The sequence below is a fragment of the Thamnophis elegans genome, chromosome 2, assembly GCF_009769535.1.
Source record: "Thamnophis elegans isolate rThaEle1 chromosome 2, rThaEle1.pri, whole genome shotgun sequence".
NCBI lineage: Eukaryota > Metazoa > Chordata > Lepidosauria > Squamata > Colubridae > Thamnophis > Thamnophis elegans.
Genome location: NC_045542.1, coordinates 63,312,226 through 63,330,174, shown reverse-complemented (window position 1 = coordinate 63,330,174; position 17,949 = coordinate 63,312,226). Strand labels below are relative to the sequence as shown.

The 17,949-nt window shown below is 42.1% G+C and overlaps 1 long non-coding RNA gene across 1 annotated transcript in view; it reads left to right on the top strand.

Moving 5' to 3' along the window:
- The window catches only part of LOC116504430, a 35,355-nt gene extending 21,464 nt beyond the window's left edge, over positions 1-13,891 (top strand). Inside the window, exons 3-5 of the long non-coding RNA XR_004254809.1 lie at positions 6,253-6,304; positions 8,285-8,413; positions 13,796-13,891. This is a non-coding gene — a long non-coding RNA (uncharacterized LOC116504430). The remainder of the gene's footprint in view (positions 1-6,252; positions 6,305-8,284; positions 8,414-13,795) is intronic.
- The last annotated feature ends 4,058 nt before the right edge of the window (positions 13,892-17,949 follow it).

Below are 17,949 nucleotides of genomic sequence, written 5' to 3'. Positions count from 1 at the left end.
TTGGACCCAGATTGTCATGGTCCTATTTTGTTCACGCTGCTGAGACGCTGGGTGTGCTGTCCTCAGGGGGGTTGGTGAATTTATTCCTGGGACGCTGTGGGCCGAAATGTTAGGCTCGCTGCTGTTATTGCTGCCGACCCAAATGCACCCCCCCTTCCATCACATCTTTTTTGAACTTTTGACTATCATGGCCTGTCTCTCGGCTCATGTTGCTGTTGCCGCTGCTATCCGTGGTTGCTTTAGGAGCCCCCATTTTAGACGCCTGACTGTCCTTGCCTTTCGACCAGCTTTAACCCCACCTTTACTCTCAAGACCAACATTTTGGAATAAGCTGGGATATTTGAATCCACCTCCGGCCTCGCTGAGACTCCCAGCCATTTTCCTCTATACCATCCTGCACTTTAATCTTGCAGAAAGAAGAAGGCAGGGGACGAATAGGACATGGGCAGGGGGCCTGCTTGGCACCTTCCCCCAACTGACACTAACCCTCCAACCATTTTAAACTCTTGGGCCTTGCCCTTTTTGCTGGACTCCACAGAGGAGAAGATCAAGAACATTAAGTTTTCTCCTCTCTTGCACAGTACGCAAAAAAACTTTTAGGAATGCAGTGTGACTGGTATGTTTGATTGATGATTGTACCCACTTTTTTAACTTCATTATTGTTGTATTTTCTGTGTTTTTAACTGACCTATGTGGGGAATGCATGGATGAGTGGCTGTGTTTGTGTGAGAGGATGACTGATTCGAAGGGCCTGTCGGGGAACGCAGGGGCTATAGGGGTGGTCGGTGGGACTACGGACACGGGAGTGGGCCGGAGCATTACGGTCTTAACAGGGAGGGGCAGATATGGCAGGGACTTTAGGGCAGGCCATTACCGGGGAAGGAGGGCTCGCTACGTCACAGAGATCCCTCCTTCCGGCCCTATGAGTCCCACTCCAAGGCCAGGTGGTGTGAGTAATTAGGACCCTGGCCTCAGACTGCTGGCGCTAAATGCCAGGTCTGTAGTTCATAAAGCTCCTCTCGTTCGGGACTTGATTTTAGACGAGAGGGCAGACCTGGCATGTATTACTGAGACCTGGCTGGGCCCGGAGGGAGGAGTCCCCCTCGTAGAGATGTGCCCAGAGGGTTTTCAGGTGCACCATCAGCCGAGAGCTCAGAGAAGGGGTGGGGGTGTGGCTATTGTTATCCGAGAGTCTCTAGCACCTCGTAGGATCCCTGCTCCGGAGCTTGTCGGGTGTGAGTCTCTGCTGGTGAAGTTGGACCTCAAGGGTCAAGTGGGTCTGCTGCTAACGTACCTGCCTCCTAACTGCGTTGCAACAGCCCTCCTCTCACTCCTCGAGTCAATAGCTGAGCTGGCAGTTGAGTTCCCCAGACTTATGGTGCTGGGGGATTTCAATCTGCCTTCGCTCGGTGAACACTCTGATGGAGCGCAGGAGTTCATGGCTTCCATGACAACCATGGGCTTGACCCAAGTAATCCGAGGACCAACCCACTCAGCGGGTCACACGCTTGGCCTCGTATTCCTCTCAGAGCAGTGGAATTGTGATCTTGGTCTGAGGGGTAGCGAGATCTTGCCCCTGTCATGGTCAGACCACTACCTATTGAGGCTTGACTTTCGGAGACCAAACCCCCACTGTAGGGAGGAGGAACCGACCAGGTGGTTCCGCCCCAGGCGACTTATGGACCCTTCGGGGTTCCAGACGGAGCTTGGGGTTATTCCTGATACTCTCGCCCGCAGTTCGGCGGAGACTCTGGTTGCTGCCTGGGATCTGGCAGCGGTGGAGTCTCTTAACCGGATTGCGCCTCTACGGCCGCTCCGAGGCAGTGGATCCCGGAAGGCTCCTTGGTTTACTGAGGAACTCCGGGAGATGAAGCACCGAAGGAGACGCCTATAGCACCTATGGAGGTCCAGCAAATCCGAATCAAGCCAAGCATTTTTGACAACCTGCACCAGAGATTACGTTCGGGCAATTAGGACGGCTAAGAAAACACACATTGCCTCTCTGGTTGCGTCTGCTGAGTCGCGCCCAGCCGCCCTGTTTAGGATAACCCGTTCCCTCCTAAATAGGAGGGAAACGGGCGATCCGCTGCAGGGCAGGGCTGAGGACTACGTCCAATTTCTCGCAGACAAGGTTGCTCGGCTCCGGGCGGACCTGGACTCCAATTCCGCAGTACCAGCCGAGGCACTAAGGGATGATCTGGTAAGTCATCGCTGGACTGAGTTTCAGACTGTTGCCCCTGAGGATGTGGACAAGGCCATGAGAGCTGTAGGTGCCTCCACATGTGTGCTGGACCCGTGCCCTTCCTGGCTGGTTGTAAACAGCAGGGAGGTGACACGAGGCTGGATCCAGGCGGTTGTTACCGCCTCCCTTTGGGAGGGGATCTTTCCCCCCGCTTTAAAGACGGCGGTGGTGAGACCCCTCCTGAAGAAACCATCCTTGGATCCAGCTGTTTTAAATAACTATCATCCAGTCTCCAACCTCCCCTTTGTGGGGAAGGTTGTTGAGAAGGTGGTGGCCTTTCAGCTCCAGCGGTCCTTGGAGGAAGCCAGCTATCTCGATCCGTTCCAGTCTGGCTTCAGACCTGGCTGCAGCACAGAAACCGCTTTGGTCGCGTTGACCGATGATCTCTGGAGAGCCTGGGATGGAGGCCACACCTCCATCCTAGTGCTCCTTGACCTCTCGGCGGCTTTCAATACCATCGACCATGGTATCCTTCTGCGACGACTGCGGGAGGTGGGGGTGGGAGGCGCTGTTTTACAGTGGTTCTCCTCTTACCTCTCGGACAGGTCGCAGTTGGTGTTAGTTGGGGAGCAGAGATCGACCCCTAGGCCCCTAACGTGTGGGGTGCCTCAGGGTTCGGTCCTGTCCCCCCTTCTTTTCAACATCTACATGAAACCGCTGGGTGAGATCATTCGACGGCACGGGATAAAGTACCATCAATATGCGGACGATACTCAATTGTATCTGTCCGCCCCGTGCCAACTCAACGAAGCGATGGATGTGATGAGCCAGGGGCTGGATGCTGTTAAAGACTGGATGGGGGTCAACAAGCTTGTGCTCAATCCAGAAAAGACCGAGTGGCTGCTGTGTTTCCCTCCCAAGAATTGGCCAAGTACTCCATCTCTCAGGCTGGGGGGTCAAACTATACGCCCCTCAGACAGGGTTCGCAACTTGGGAGTCCTCCTGGACCTACAGCTGACCTTCGAACATCATTTGTCAGCTGTGACCAGGGGGGCATTTGCCCAGGTTCGCCTGGTACACCAGTTGCGTTCCTACCTGAACCGGGAGGCCCTCACAACAGTCACTCGTGCCCTTGTGACCTCTAGGCTGGAATATTGCAATGTGCTCTACATGGGGCTGCCCTTGAAGAGCATTCGGCGACTCCAGCTAGTCCAGAATACGGCCGCGCGAGCGATAGTGGGTGCACCTCGGTTCACCCACGTAACACCTATCCTCCGCGAGCTGCGCTGGCTACCTGTTGATCTCCGGGTGCGCTTCAAGGTGCTACTTATCACCTATAAAGCCCTTCATGGTAGTGGGCCTGGGTACTTGAGAGACCGCCTACTGCCAATTACCTCCACCAGACCGATTAGATCGCATCGATTAGGCCTCCTCCAAATCCCATCTTCTAGCCAGTGCAAACTGGCAACTACCCGGAGGAGGGCCTTCTCGGTGGCTGCTCCGTCCCTTTGGAACGAACTCCCCGTGGAGATTCGGACCCTCACCACCCTCCAATCCTTCCGCGCTGCTGTAAAGATCTGGCTGTCCCGGCTGGCCTGGGGTTAAGATTATAGCCCCACCCGAATTGTGTGATTGTTGCATTTTTCTTTTTTAATATGCTGTATTGTTTATTGTTTGTTGTTTCCCCCTCCCTTTTGTATTGTGAGCCGCCCTGAGTCCCCCTAGGGAAAAGGGTGGCATACAAATAAAGGCAAAAGTAAAAAAAAAAAAAAAGAACTACAAAACTGAATTGTTAGTAGGTCTGGAAAAGTCTGCCAGCATTTTTAATAGTCACTAAGTGACAGGTTACAAGTTGAGGACTACCTGTAAAGCACTCTGAATTCCAAGGAGGCATAGCCAATGGTCACTTTACTGGACATTTTAGGAATTTGTTAAAGATTTGGCAGCAACTACTCCATTTCTATGAGTGATTTTGATCTAAGGCAGTGCAATATTTTAGCTTACTGTGTACTAAGATGAAATTAAGTCTACCATATTTCTGGATAAATATACCCAAAAGTATTGCCTTTTTTTTTTAAAGGACACTTTACAGAATTATTTTAAAGACTCAGTTTAATATATCAGGCTACCTACAGTATACCTAGGTATTATGGGGGGGAAATTCTAGCTCTGTTAAGCCTTCCTAGGCCATGACTAGTTAGTCATAATGCATACCAATATAGCAAGAGGCAAAACAAGTCAACACCAGAACTGATGTTATGACTGATTTTTTTAAAAAAAAAATCCTCTTGTGTATCCTTACAAAGTGGCTGCAAGTCAACAATAGTTGTTTCAGTTTTGAAATGGAATCTTTCCTAATAACAGTAGCTTCATGAAATGCCCTTGGTCACCTGCTTTTTTTCTAGCTTTCTTTTCTCAATGTTTAGAATTTCCTTTGTTCCACAGGAACCCCCCCCCCCCCCAAAAAAAAATTATATGGATATAGAACCAGCCTGACGTGTGACAGAACCTAGAATAATAGAGTTGGAAAGGATCTTGGAGGTCTTCTAGTCCTACCCCCTGCTTGAGCAGGAGATTCTGTACCTATTTCAGATGAATGGACTTGCTTTAATTGTTTTTAAGAGAGTTTCCTCTAGTCTCTTTGATCCACAAAACCACATCCAGCAGTTTTAAAATTATAACAAGAACTGGCACCAGCTTAATATGAGATTTCACAATCACATTGTTTTTACAATTCATTGAATAAACACATTACCTCCATGACGACAGTAGTGTTTATTCATGCATTTTTGCATGAATAAATCTTACATATTGCCCACATTTTCTTAAGCAGGTAAATAGAAAATAATAGAAGAAAATGATTCATTTTCTATAGCCAAATGCCAGGTTTAGTAAAGCAAAACACTGGAAAATTAAAAGATACATTTCATTGGATTTAACTGTACTCCCTTTTGGGCTCAGTGTTTATACCCCCTTAATATTATAATCAAGCCAAGAGGTCAAAAACACAGATTAAATGTTTTCTTCTACAATCAAACTGATATCTTAAGCACTAAAATAAATCTATTAGGCATGTCTAAATGGAAAAACGATCCCAGTTTGAGGAAAGCAGGGCATTGTCAATAGCCGCTGTATAGCAATTCTAGTATAGCAACAGGGAATGCTTTTACAAATGAAAGAAAATAAGAAACAACCCAAGGATGATATTAATTAAGATAGGGCAGATATCTGTCTCAAATCTGTACTGCTGCTGATTGGATGAACCAAGGTCTGATGTAGCAAAATAATACTTGCGCAAGTAACATTGCCAAAGCCATGAACCCTGACTCACTTATTTTGTAGTCAGAACAATAGTCATATGCTATTCCAGGTTTCATCCATTCTTTCACTAATTAAAAAAAAAAGCTTGGAAAGTTCTCAGCATTATCAAGTTTTGGGCAACACTTTTGCCAGAAAGAAAAGTATTATTTTGATGCAGTTACCTGGCTCCAGCCTTTCCCTCCTTTTTAAAATCTCTTTTGGACACTCTCAGTGTTGACTAATGCTGTGTCCCCAATATTTCCAATTTGTCTCCAAAGTAGGTCTGCTTGGATTAGCAATACATTTGCCTCAGGACAGAAATCTCCTATAAAAAAGTATGACCTTTCTCATGTTAAGAGTTTGAAGAGTTCTGGGTGTGGATGTCAGCAGACCTGAGAGTGGGAAGCTGACCTGAGCAATAATTAGTGAAGCAAGTTTTATAATTATTACATAAAGGCTATTTAGTGACAGGGATGCACAATAGGCAAAACCTTGCACCTCATGACGTTGTATGTAGAAGAAAGTTGAAATATATGTTCTCTGAATGCAAATGCCAAGGAAGAAAAGCAGAAGGAAGAAATATCAGATTAGCAGTGTCTTAGGAGCTAGCAGAGCGAGTGATGGACTAAGAAAGACATAGAATATATCCTTTACTCTCTCAACACCTCACTGCCCCCTTGTGGTTAGAAGAACATGAAGTGCTGGAGAGTCAGTGTCTTTGCATTCACCCTTCCAGGAATTCAGAGTTCTCCTCTTTTTCTCTCCATCAGGAGCCAAATTCCCTCAGGATACTTGCAGAGAGGAACTGAGCTTTATCCAGAGGTGAGCTTCAAAAATTCCACAGAACAGGGTCTCTGCCTGATTACTGGGTAGGCATGGTCGACATGGCCTAATCAGCCCCCTGTACTACAGGGGGAGAGCGTTTTCACAGGTTCCGGAGGCTTTCCTTCAGCTTCTCGAAGGGTAAATACTTCCTCCCCCAGGCTCCGGAGGCTCTCTGTAGGCGAGAAACAGGCTCATTCCCGGCCTTCCAGAACTTCCAGGAGGCCCATTCTTTCCCCTCCCTGAGCATCCATATAGGCCCTGCACTTACCTCGCATCCAAAATGGGGTACGTGGAGACTCCTGGGAAGGGTGGGATGGTGTGGGAGGGGCCAGCCGGGGTGGGATTTTGAGGTTCTCTGAATCAGCCATAACATTAGCTATGGGTTCTCCTGAACCCGGACTAACCCATAGCAGCCCACCCCTGGCTTTATCCCTCATTTGCAAGTATTTTGATTATGCCAAATGAAGGAAATAAATAAATAACAAGTTACTCTTTCATATAAAGTGTACAATGTTACACAAAGGTGTGAGACTCTCGGCGCTGTTTTTCTTGATTGTAAAATTCCTTTGACTTTGAAATACAGACAAGCACACCAAATGGTGAGATAGGAAACATTCACCGCCTAAACAACAGAAGAAGCACAGATAAGAAAAAAAAGGGGGGGGTCTGCAGGAAAAGTCATGCTGAAATGCAAATTAACTTCAAAGAAATTTGGGAGGGCTTAAGCGTCATGTATGATGAGTAGAAACGTATACATTGTATTACTTGAAATCTGTCTTTGTGCTCCTAGTATTCAAGCCATGGGAAGAATCTGGTAGGCCACGCTTGCAACCGCTTATTCAATTTCTTTGCAATAAAAACTTTTGAATTGTGAACCAGACTTGCCTTTTGAATTGTGAGCATAAAAATTGGGTTTTAATACCTCACACAAAGACAAAGTATTTTTACCAGTTTGAAGCCAGACCTATCCATTCTATCATAGATGAGTCTAGGACAACTCATTGCTGTCAACTCACCACAGGCCAACTCACTGTGTGATAAAAGTTACACTAATATTGAAGAAATGGTGGGATAGAATAATAATAAAAAGGATGCTGAAGGAGAGACAAATGGAAATACAAATGACAAAAAAATGCTTAAATTATTCTAAATAATCAAATTGAATTGTTGAACTATCCTGTTACAAGTTGTCCCATAGAAAAATAGCCATGGCAAGTTGGCAGTAGCAAGTTGGCTGCAGCGAGTTGTCCCATTCCATCATAGACCAACCTTGAGCCTTGCTAGTAGTCTCACCACCAGGCAGAAGCCTATCAGCTTCCTCTACTATGTTGGATTTGCAGTACAGCTGCAAGAAGGTTGCTGGGCCTCATAGAAGTTAAACCAACTTCTCTCTATTACAGTTTCGCCTTAGAGCTTGCAAGCATGACCTACCAGATTCCTTGAAATGACCTTGCTGTGTTAGGTTTCACAGGCTGGAAAAAACAGCCAGCCAGTTTCATATGACTACTGGAATGATAGATCAATATTGGTCTTTAAACTGATCTCAGACCTCAGTTCCAGGAGAACTATGGCTTTAGGATGTCAAATAATATTCCAAACAGACCTAGTGAAAGAGCATTGGTAATAGCAATTGGCCAGAGCCCACATCTTTTTCTCCCTCTAACTGCTGGGAGGATCCTTGTAACACTGATTTTTAGTGACCAAAATTTGGTGCCTGGGCTGCAGAGGAAAGTAGTTCTTTTTCCCTCTGCTCTCTCCCTTTTACTCTTCAATCCAGAAATGTTCTAATTTTTTTGTTTTCTATTCTCAAGTTAACTATCTCTGTGCAAAAGAGTTGAGTGTGTGTCTGTGTCTTTGTATCTGTGTCTGTGTATCCACATCATCAAGTAAAATTGTCTCCGTCTCTGCTTGGTAGAAAGTCTCCAAAATGCTTGCTTACTTTGTTGTGACAAGAGCTTCACTTTCCTTTTCTTCTAGGCACACCCAGTGTAAAATGAATAATGCCTTAAACTTCCTCTTACTACTGTAGGGGAATACCGAGATGGCCTTAAAGAATACATTCAATGACGGCTATGTAAACATAAACTTAGCTTGACAGCAGGAAGGGTAAGAAAAAACACCTTCCAGATTGTCCTGCTTTGATTCTTTATAGTATAAAGGTAGGTAGGTGTGTGTGCGTGCGTGCGTGCGTGAGAGAGAGAGGGAGGGAGGGAGAGAGAGAGAGAGAGAGAGAGAGAGAGAGAGAGAGAGAGAGAGTCTCTCAGTATAAAAGGGGGAGAGAGAGAAAACTGTCAGGCTTTCAAGATTCTCTTACTAACCTCATAACAATAGACTTCCAGCAGTTCATGCAGTGTCTGTTTCCTGATCTCCTCAAAAGGTTGAGAGCCACTCTCTCTCAATTGCTTGCCTTCCTCTCATTGAACTCATGGTATTCAATTCTACATAAGCCATGTGGAGGCAGGGAAAACAATGGAAAAAGATAGCAGCAAGCATGTCAGCCTGATAGGTTATCTGAAAAATGACAACTAGGACCAAAAATAATTTCTGTGTTTAATAATTTTTATTGAATGTTTTAATCTTTAAAAACAGAAAGAAAAACACCACAAAAACAAACAAAAACACAAAACATACATAACAATAACAAGTAATTATGCAGCCTTCTGTATCAGCTTTCCTGTTTAGCTTTTATAATTCTCCATTCTCCATTGCCTTCCTATTGCTTTAACCTTGTCCTATAATATAACAACAGTAGTGCTAACACTTATAATAATATTGATTATTTATATCACCATATATTTGCATTCTCTATCTTCTGTTTTGGCTTCTGTTTTCTAGCCATTTATAAATTTTATTCCATATTTTATAAAAATCCTATTCTTCTTTTTCTTTTAGTTCTATTGTCATTTTGTCCATCTCTGCACATTTGAGTACTTTGCTAATTATTGTTTCATCTGCGGGTGTATTGATTTTTTTCCAGTTTTGTGCGAAAGCAATCCTGGCTGCAGTGAGTATGTGTATGATTATGTATTGAGATTGTTTATCCATTTTTTGGTCTAGTAGTCCTAATAAGAATGCTTCTGGTTTCAGTTCTATTTTTCGCTCTGTAATTTCTTCCAACCATTACCAAATTTTGCACCAGTATTTTCTTGTGATGGGGCACGTCTACCACATATGGTAAAAGGTGTGGCTACATCTCCAATATTTGGGGGATAAATTTGGGTACATTTTGGCCAATCTCACTAGAGGCAAGTGCCATCTATAAAACATTTTATAGAGGTTTTCTTTGTAAGCTACTGCCGTTGTAAATTTATAATTTCTTTCCCATAATTTATCCCATTTTTCTAACTCTATATTATGGCCAAATGTTAATATCCTGGCAAGATAAGAAAGTAAGGATTGACATCATAGAAAAAGCCCAGGAATTCTATGAACATTACATAGAGGGAGAATCAGATAGCAGAGAGGAGTTGGAACCCAAAAGCCAAGAGGAGCAGCAGATGAAGAAAAAAGGATTAGACCAAGAAGTGAGAGAGAAGACTGATACAGAATTTCAAGAAAGAGAAGGAGTCAGGACAAGAAACCAAAGGGAAACAAAACCAAGTAGAGGAACAAAGGCAACAAACAAGTAACAGGATAGAGGAAGAAATGAAATTAATATTGGTCAATATAAATGGACTAAATTCACCTATAAAAAGAAGACGAACAATTTCTAAACTCCAAAACAAAACATGGACATCACATGCCTACAGGAAGTTCATTTTAAAAAAGGAAATGGTAGTATCCTGGAATCTCCAAAGTTAGAGAAATTACACCTGGACTTGGCCAAAACAAAGAAAAGGGGAATTGCAGTATATATAAAAGACTGGCTAAAATCTAAACAGCTATACGCAGATGAAGAGAGAAGAACATTATTAACTGAAGTATCAATAAAACAAAAAGAGTACTAATTGCAGTCATATATGCACCAAATACAAACCAGAAAGAATGCTACAGTAAATTACAAAAGCAGATTGCAGAACTGGAACTGTACAACATATGTGTCAGTGTTCCAAATATTAGGGGATTTCAATGCGGTGGTAAACCCAAAGAAAGACTATAAAACAGATAATTTAAAAAATTATGAAAGGAGAACACTACCAAATGCATTGTTGGAAATGGGCCGAGAATTAAATCTAAAAGATGTGTAGAGAGAAATCAACCTACAGAAGAGTCAATACACATTCTTTTCAAACTCCCATAATTCATGGTCCAGGATTGACATGGTGTGGATGGACCCAGAAACGGAGAAGGATGTACAGGAAGTAGAAATAACACCGAACATATGGGCGGACCATAACCCATTAACAATCAAATGGAAAGTAGAGGCAAAAAGGAAAATGGACCATGAATCAGAGGGTTGTGAAAGAAAAGAACTATGTTCAATATGTGGAAAAAGAATTAGCGTTTTTCCTAAAGGAAAACTGGAACGAACAGACAACCATTCAAAACCTGTGGGATACAACCAAAGCCTATGTGCGTGGCATTATGATAGCATATACAATAAAAAGAAACAAAGATAAAAAGAAACAATATACAGAGCTCCAGGAGAAACTGGGGAAATTAGAATACAAAAACCTAGAAATAACCTCAAAACCAGGAAGTTAAAGAAGAAAAAGAAATAATTAAACATAGATTAAATTTAATTACACAAGAAGACCTGGCCCAAAAAATTAGATCAAGTAGACAAAATTATTTCGAAAATGCCAACAAACCAGGGAGATGGCTAGCCTATAAACTAAAAAAAGAAAAAAGAAAAGAAATTCATACAGCAACTAGAGGATGAAGAAGGGGCGATACACTACCAAAAGGAAGGGAAAAAAGCATAGCAGTAAGATACTTTCAAACACTGTATAGCTGAGAAGAAATAGAAGAGGAGGATATTAAAAGATACCTACAGAAGAGGAATCTTCCAACCTTACCGGAAACAACAAAGGAAACACTAAATGAGAGAATAACGAGGCTAGAATTAAAAAGGGCAATCCATAAACAAAAAAATAACAAAACCCCAGGCCCAAACGGAATTCCAGCAGAATTTTATAAAGAATTGCAAAAACCATTAGAGAACATATTATTAGAAATGTATAATGAAGTACTAGAACAAGCTAAGACACAAAATCCTGGATGGAGGCACTAATAACATCAATTCCCAAAGACAACACTGAAAAACAAAAGATCCAAAATCATAAGCCAATCTCGCTGCTAACTGCTGATTATAAAATATTTATGACAATAATGGTGGAAAGAATTAAAAATATATTAAACGGAATCATACACCCAGATCAAAATGGATTTCTACCCAACAGACACATAAAAAACAATATACCAACGATAATGGACATATTATAATACTACGAGATACACTCAGGAAAACAAGCAGCATTGATATTTATTAATGCACAAAAAGCATTTGATAACCTGAATTGGGATTTTCTTATAAATCAACTAGCAGTAATGAACTTTGGAGATAAATTTATCGGGATGATCAGAGCAATATATTCTAGTCAGAGGGCAAAAATAATACTAAATGGGGAAGCAATAGAAAGTTTCAGCATAACCAAAGGGGTAAGACAGGGATGCCCTCTATCTCTCCTGTTATTTATCCTCTCAATAGAAACATTGATGCTACAAATTATACAGAACAAGGACATAAAGGGATTGAAAATTAGAACATAGGAATACAAAGTGCAGGCCTTTGCGGACGATCTAGTATTACAATAAAAGAAGATAACTACAATAAATTACTATGACAAATACAAAAAGATTTGAATAATTGGAGTAAACTACAGATATCACTAATTGGCAGAATCTCAACAATTAAATTGAATGTATTATCCAAACTACTTTATCTTTTCCAAACAATACTGATTAAATTAGAGATATATTTTTTTGAACAACTAAATAAAATGGTATCCAAATTTATCCGGTCAGGGAAAAAATATTAAATACAAACTTCTACAAGATAGTAGAAACAAAGGGGGCTTTGGCCTCCCAGACTGGGAACTTTACTATCAGGCGGCAGCCCTGACATGGCTCAAAGACTGGATTCAACTAAAAAATAAAAGAATTATTATGCTAGGAGGCCATGATCTCCAACTAGGCTGGCATGGCTTCCTCTGGGAATGAAAGAATAAATTTCATTCCTACTTCCAGAGACATATAGTAAGGGATGCCCTGTTTAAGGTCTGGGGAAAAATAAAAAAAAACACTATGTGAAAATTCCAATCTGGCTATCAACAATGGAGGCAATGACGTATCCAAATACTATAAATCTCAGCAAAATGGTAAGTTATGCAGCTTAGATGAAAAAGGAGAACTAAAATCAGTACAAGATCTGAAAATACAAGGAATACATATGGAATGGTGGCCCTATTTATAAATTAAAACAAGATTAAAAAAAGATCGGGAACAATACAGAATACACGAGAAACAAATGGAATTAGATAAAATATTATTAGGAATGGGGGAAATGATTACTAGATTGTATAATTTTCTTTTAAGATATAAAACAGAGGAAGAGACGATAAAGCAGAGTAGCTGGGGAACAAAAATAATTTCTTATACTTAACAAGTTTCACCTTAAATAATTCATTATAAATGGTTTTTATTAAGCAAATATCAAGGGGCATAATGTTAAACTGACAAGGGAAGGGAAGTTCAAAAGTAATGTTAGAAAAGATTACTTGGCAGAAAGATCTCACAGATTGGGCCTCCTTCGGGTACCGTCGACCGGGCAATGCCGGTTGGTGACTACTCAGGGGAGGTCTTTCTCTGTAACTGCTCCGGCCCTGTGGAATGATCTCCCCGCAGAGATCCGGACCCTTCCCACTCTCTTGGCCTTCCGTAAGGCCACTAAAACCTGGCTGTTCCAGCAGGCCTGGGGCTGTTGACCCCAAAATATGGTCCAGCCCCACTTGGAATGGAGTGCATGGTCTGTTTTTATATCTATCTTTTCTTTCTTCTATTCCTTTTGATTTATTTGTATTGTTAGCCGCCCGGAGTCCTACGGGATTTGGCGGCATACAAATGTTATTAAACTTTGAACATTAAACTTTGAGAACAATGGCAGCTTGGAGCCAACTTCCAGTGGGCATAGTAAGTCAGTCATCAGTAACTGAGTTTCAACATGCTTGGAATAAACATATGTCCATCATCCAACAAAAATTAAAAAATAAAATAAAGTAAAAAAGAGAATTGAAGGGTAGACTCAATAAACCACTAGATCTATTTCTGCCACCAGTTTTCTATGTTTCTATGAAACTGGGAAATTCCTATTACAGTGTCCAAGATTCAGTGTTTATCTCTGCTATTATGCTGCTATATCCACCTTGGGAGCAGATGATTAATTACAGTATATGTCTAGTCTTTAGGAAATGATATTTATTACATTTATTGCTATAATAAGTTACCATATTTCTACTGTTTGTAATGTTATTTTTGTTTTGGTCATAGACTTTTTTGTCTTATGCTGTATTATTCGTGGCACGACAAAACCGCGGTCCACTAAAGCGCGCCCGATTAAAGCGCGTACCTGACGTCATCAGCAGCGCGACAAATACGACCGCGGAGAAAAAAGGGCGCTTTAAAAAGCGCTTTTAAAGCAAGCCGATTCACGTAAAGGTAAGGGTTAGGGTTAGGGTTAGGGTTAGGGTTAGGTTAAGGGTTAGGGTTAGGGTTAGGGTTAGGGTTACGTTAAGCGTTAGGGTTAGATTTAGGGTTAGGTTAAGGGTTAGCGTTAGGTTTAGCGTTAGGTTAAGGGTTAGGTTTAGGGTTAGGTTTAGGGTTAGGTTTGGGGGGGTTAGGGTAAGGTTTTCGCGTTAATTTTAACTTTACCGCTCACAGCGTGATGTTTTCGTCGCGCTGTGATGACATCAGGTACGCGCTTTCGTCGAGCGCGCTTTAGTCTACCGCGGTTTTGTGGTGGAACCGTATTATTACATGAGAAGTATTGTGGGAAAGGAAAACAGGTACTAGATCCACATGGCCAGCAATGGAGGGAAAGCTGTGAGCATTATAGGTAGTCCTCGACTTACAAAACTCATTTAGTGGCCATTCAAAGTCACAATGGCACTGAAGAAAAGCAACGTACAATCGTTTTTCACACTTACAACAGTTGCGGCATTCCCATAGTCATGTGATCCAAATTTGGACACTTGGGCAACTGGCTCACATTTACGATGGCTGCATTGTCCAGGGGTCATGTGATCCCCTTTTGTGACCTTCTGACAACCAAAGTCAATAGCAATAGCAATAGCAGTTAGACTTATATACCGCTTCATAGGGCTTTCAGCCCTCTCTAAGCGGTTTACAGAGTCAGCATATCGCCCCCACAGTCTGGGTCCTCATTTTACCCACCTCGGAAGGATGGAAGGCTGAGTCAACCCTGAGCCAGTGAGATTTGAACAGCCGAACTGCAGATAACAGTCAGCTGAAGTGGCTGCAGTACAGCACTCTAACCACTACGCCACCTCGGCTCTTTTATCTTCAATGGTTTAGAGTTTACTAATTACACTGAAAGATAGCAATTGGCCTAAACTTTTCATAGGAGTGAAAGGATGTTAATTCAGATCTTTTAGTATTGGAGCACCCTGAGCTCTAAGACTGAATTTCAGTGGGTTGGCCAGGTACTGTTAAATAAGCAGTTCCAGTGGTTGAAAATATTAATTTCTGCTTGCCCACCAGTCTATTTGTTCTTGGAAGACTTTGGGAGCATAATTAGGAGATAAGAGAGGATGTTCATGATAACTGCATGCTGTCTTCATCAGAATAATTATGTAAAGATATAATTCCTATTTCAATCCCTATTTCACTCCCAATTTTCAAAAATATGCTTTTAAACTTTCCAGAATTCACGAAGGAATGTGAATATACGTGTCCCAGGAGAGCATTGCAGGATGTAATCTCCATCGGTAACCAGGACCAGAGGTTTTGTCTTCCGAGCTTTTGGACTCGTGCTGGAGCCCAGTCTCAGGGAACTTCCTGAAGATCTCCAGTATTCTCCTGCACAACAAGACCAGGATTTATTTATCTTGAAAATGGGCTGGCTTGGTTTGGCCTGGTCTGCTAGCTGTTATCACATTTGCAGCTTCAAATACACTGAAGATGTCCTTCGGTTGGAACAGTTCAGGAGGTAAACGTTTGATCCTGTTCAATTATAGGTTTCCAGCTTCTCACGAAGCCCAAGTTTTCCCCTTATTTAACAGACCCTTCTTCATTTGGTTTTTGTATGACAAAGTAATGAATCTAATTATACAAAATGCAAGCAAAATAAATGCAAATGTGATTCTTGCTTCATTACACGTAACAGTGATTAATTATTAAATTGGGATTTGTACAAATCCATTGGGCTTTTTTTAAATCTGTTCTCTACTACTCTTGCTGCTGCAAATGTGGCAACAATGGTGCCCTCACATGTCTGCCTGACATGTGGCAGAACATTTCGTGCCCATGTAGGCCTTACCAGCCACCTGCGGACACATCGTGGACAGCCCACAACCTGTTAGTTGTCAAGGTCCTCTTCAAACACAATGGACGAACATCATCATGAATCTCCAGCCACCACCTGCTTCACTTTATATGGTAGACCACAAGATGGCACTATAGATTATCATTTCTTCGCATCATCAGTGTTCCTGACAAATCCAGGACTTGATATTATTATAAAAAACATTTGACATAAAAATATTAAAAATAGTCTTTTTGTGATATTTCTCAGTAGATAACATCAGCAAGAATAACAACAATACTGGCTATATTTGACTGTTCAAAACCACCAGATGTCATTACTACATCCAAAAATGTGAGAAAAAAAATTTTTAAAGGCTTTATGGTCTCTCTGAGCATTCTACAATTGAGACCCCACCAAAAGGAATCTTTTGCCCAGATTATAAGGACCGCTATAAGAGGTCAGCCTTGAATGTCTTAACTTCCCATGAAGCACAGTTTTAAGCTGTTTGGGCTTTAATTGTCCCAAACTACTTGGGACAAGAAGCAAACATAACAAATTTCAATTACAATCAGTTAGATGTTTAGCAGCTGTTTTCTTAGCTTCATTTCTGTTTCCCCACATAGGCTAACCAGTACAGAAATCCCACCCAAGAATTTGCGAATAACCAGATTATGGAAATGTTGCACTCATTCATTTAGAAATTCCTCAGATCTGTGCAGATAATAAAAAAAAATATTATGGAATGAGTTCATGGCTAGATAAATGCCAAGAACAAACATTCAGATAATTTGGAATGGAGAATGGGACTGTTCTCTGCTTTTAGGATAGTTGTCAAGCCGCAAGTGTGACACAAATACTGCAAATGAAAGAAGAGTGTTTTGATTTTAAATACAGAATGTATTATGTATCATAAGGGGCTTTTTCTCATGCTAAACTTTAATTCCTGGCATTCCTAGTTTTGCTTAGTAGAAAACCAGTAGCTTGGACTAGAAGGGAATCTACCCTTCAGCCTTACAGGACAAAAAGATATTTTTCTCACTGAAATGTTGCACTAGTGACTACCTACAAAGACTGAAGACTTTAAAATGTACGTGTATGTTCCTGAAGCTTAGTTTTAATTTTGATTTAGAGCCAGTGTGGGGAATGATGGCCCTTTTATCACTTGTGGACTTCAATTCCCAGAATTCCTGAGCCACCTGTGCTGGCTCAGGAATTCTGGGAGTTGAAGTCCACAAGTCATAAAGGGGCCATCGTTCCCCACTTCTGATTTAGAGCATGTGCTAATACTTGCTGCCTTCTCAAAAGTTCTACAGAGAAAATGGAGGCCTGAACTGGATTGGTGATACAATTAAATGTATAGTCTAACATAAACTTCAATTCACTAGACCGATTAGATCCCACAGATTAGGCCTCCTCCGAATTCCATCCGCTGGCCAGTGCCAACTGGCGACTACCCGGAGGAGAGCCTTCTCTGTGGCTGCTCTGACCCTCTGGAACAAACTCCCCGTGGAGATTCGAACCCTCACCACCCTCAGGCCTTCCGCAAAGCCGTTAAAACCTGGCTGTTCCGACAGGCCTGGGGCTAAAGAGCTGTTGCCCCCGTCTCGAATGGTATGACTGTTGTGTGTTTTTAAATTATGTATGGTTATGTTTCGTCTTTTTTTTTTGTCTGTACCCCCCTTCCCTGATTTGAATTGTGAGCCACCCTGAGTCCCCTTCGGGGGGAAAGGGCAGCATATAAATATAATAAAATCAATCAAATCAATCAATCAATCAATTTGAGGTAGGGCTTCTGAAGTTCAGCTTCTACAGTTCTGTTTTTCCTCTTCTTGGAGAAAGAGTTGGGGTCCAGACATGATGTTTTGTACTGTGCTGACTGGGACCACATGTTAAGCCATGATTTGTTTTAATCATGGTTTATTGTCTAAGTCACAATTGTTTCTTTAATCTCTTGTCAACTACAAACCACAGTTGAACCTGAACGCTTCCAGGTTTTCCCACCCAAAAGAAAGTCCAAGCCCCTGCACAGCACCCACATGTCCATCACATGGTCCAATCAAAGCATCGTCCCAACTGGAGACGCCTCCCAGTCACACACCTCCAGGTGAAGGGCCAAATGTCCTTGACTTTCGGAGAAAGAAATGTCATTGTGACTATA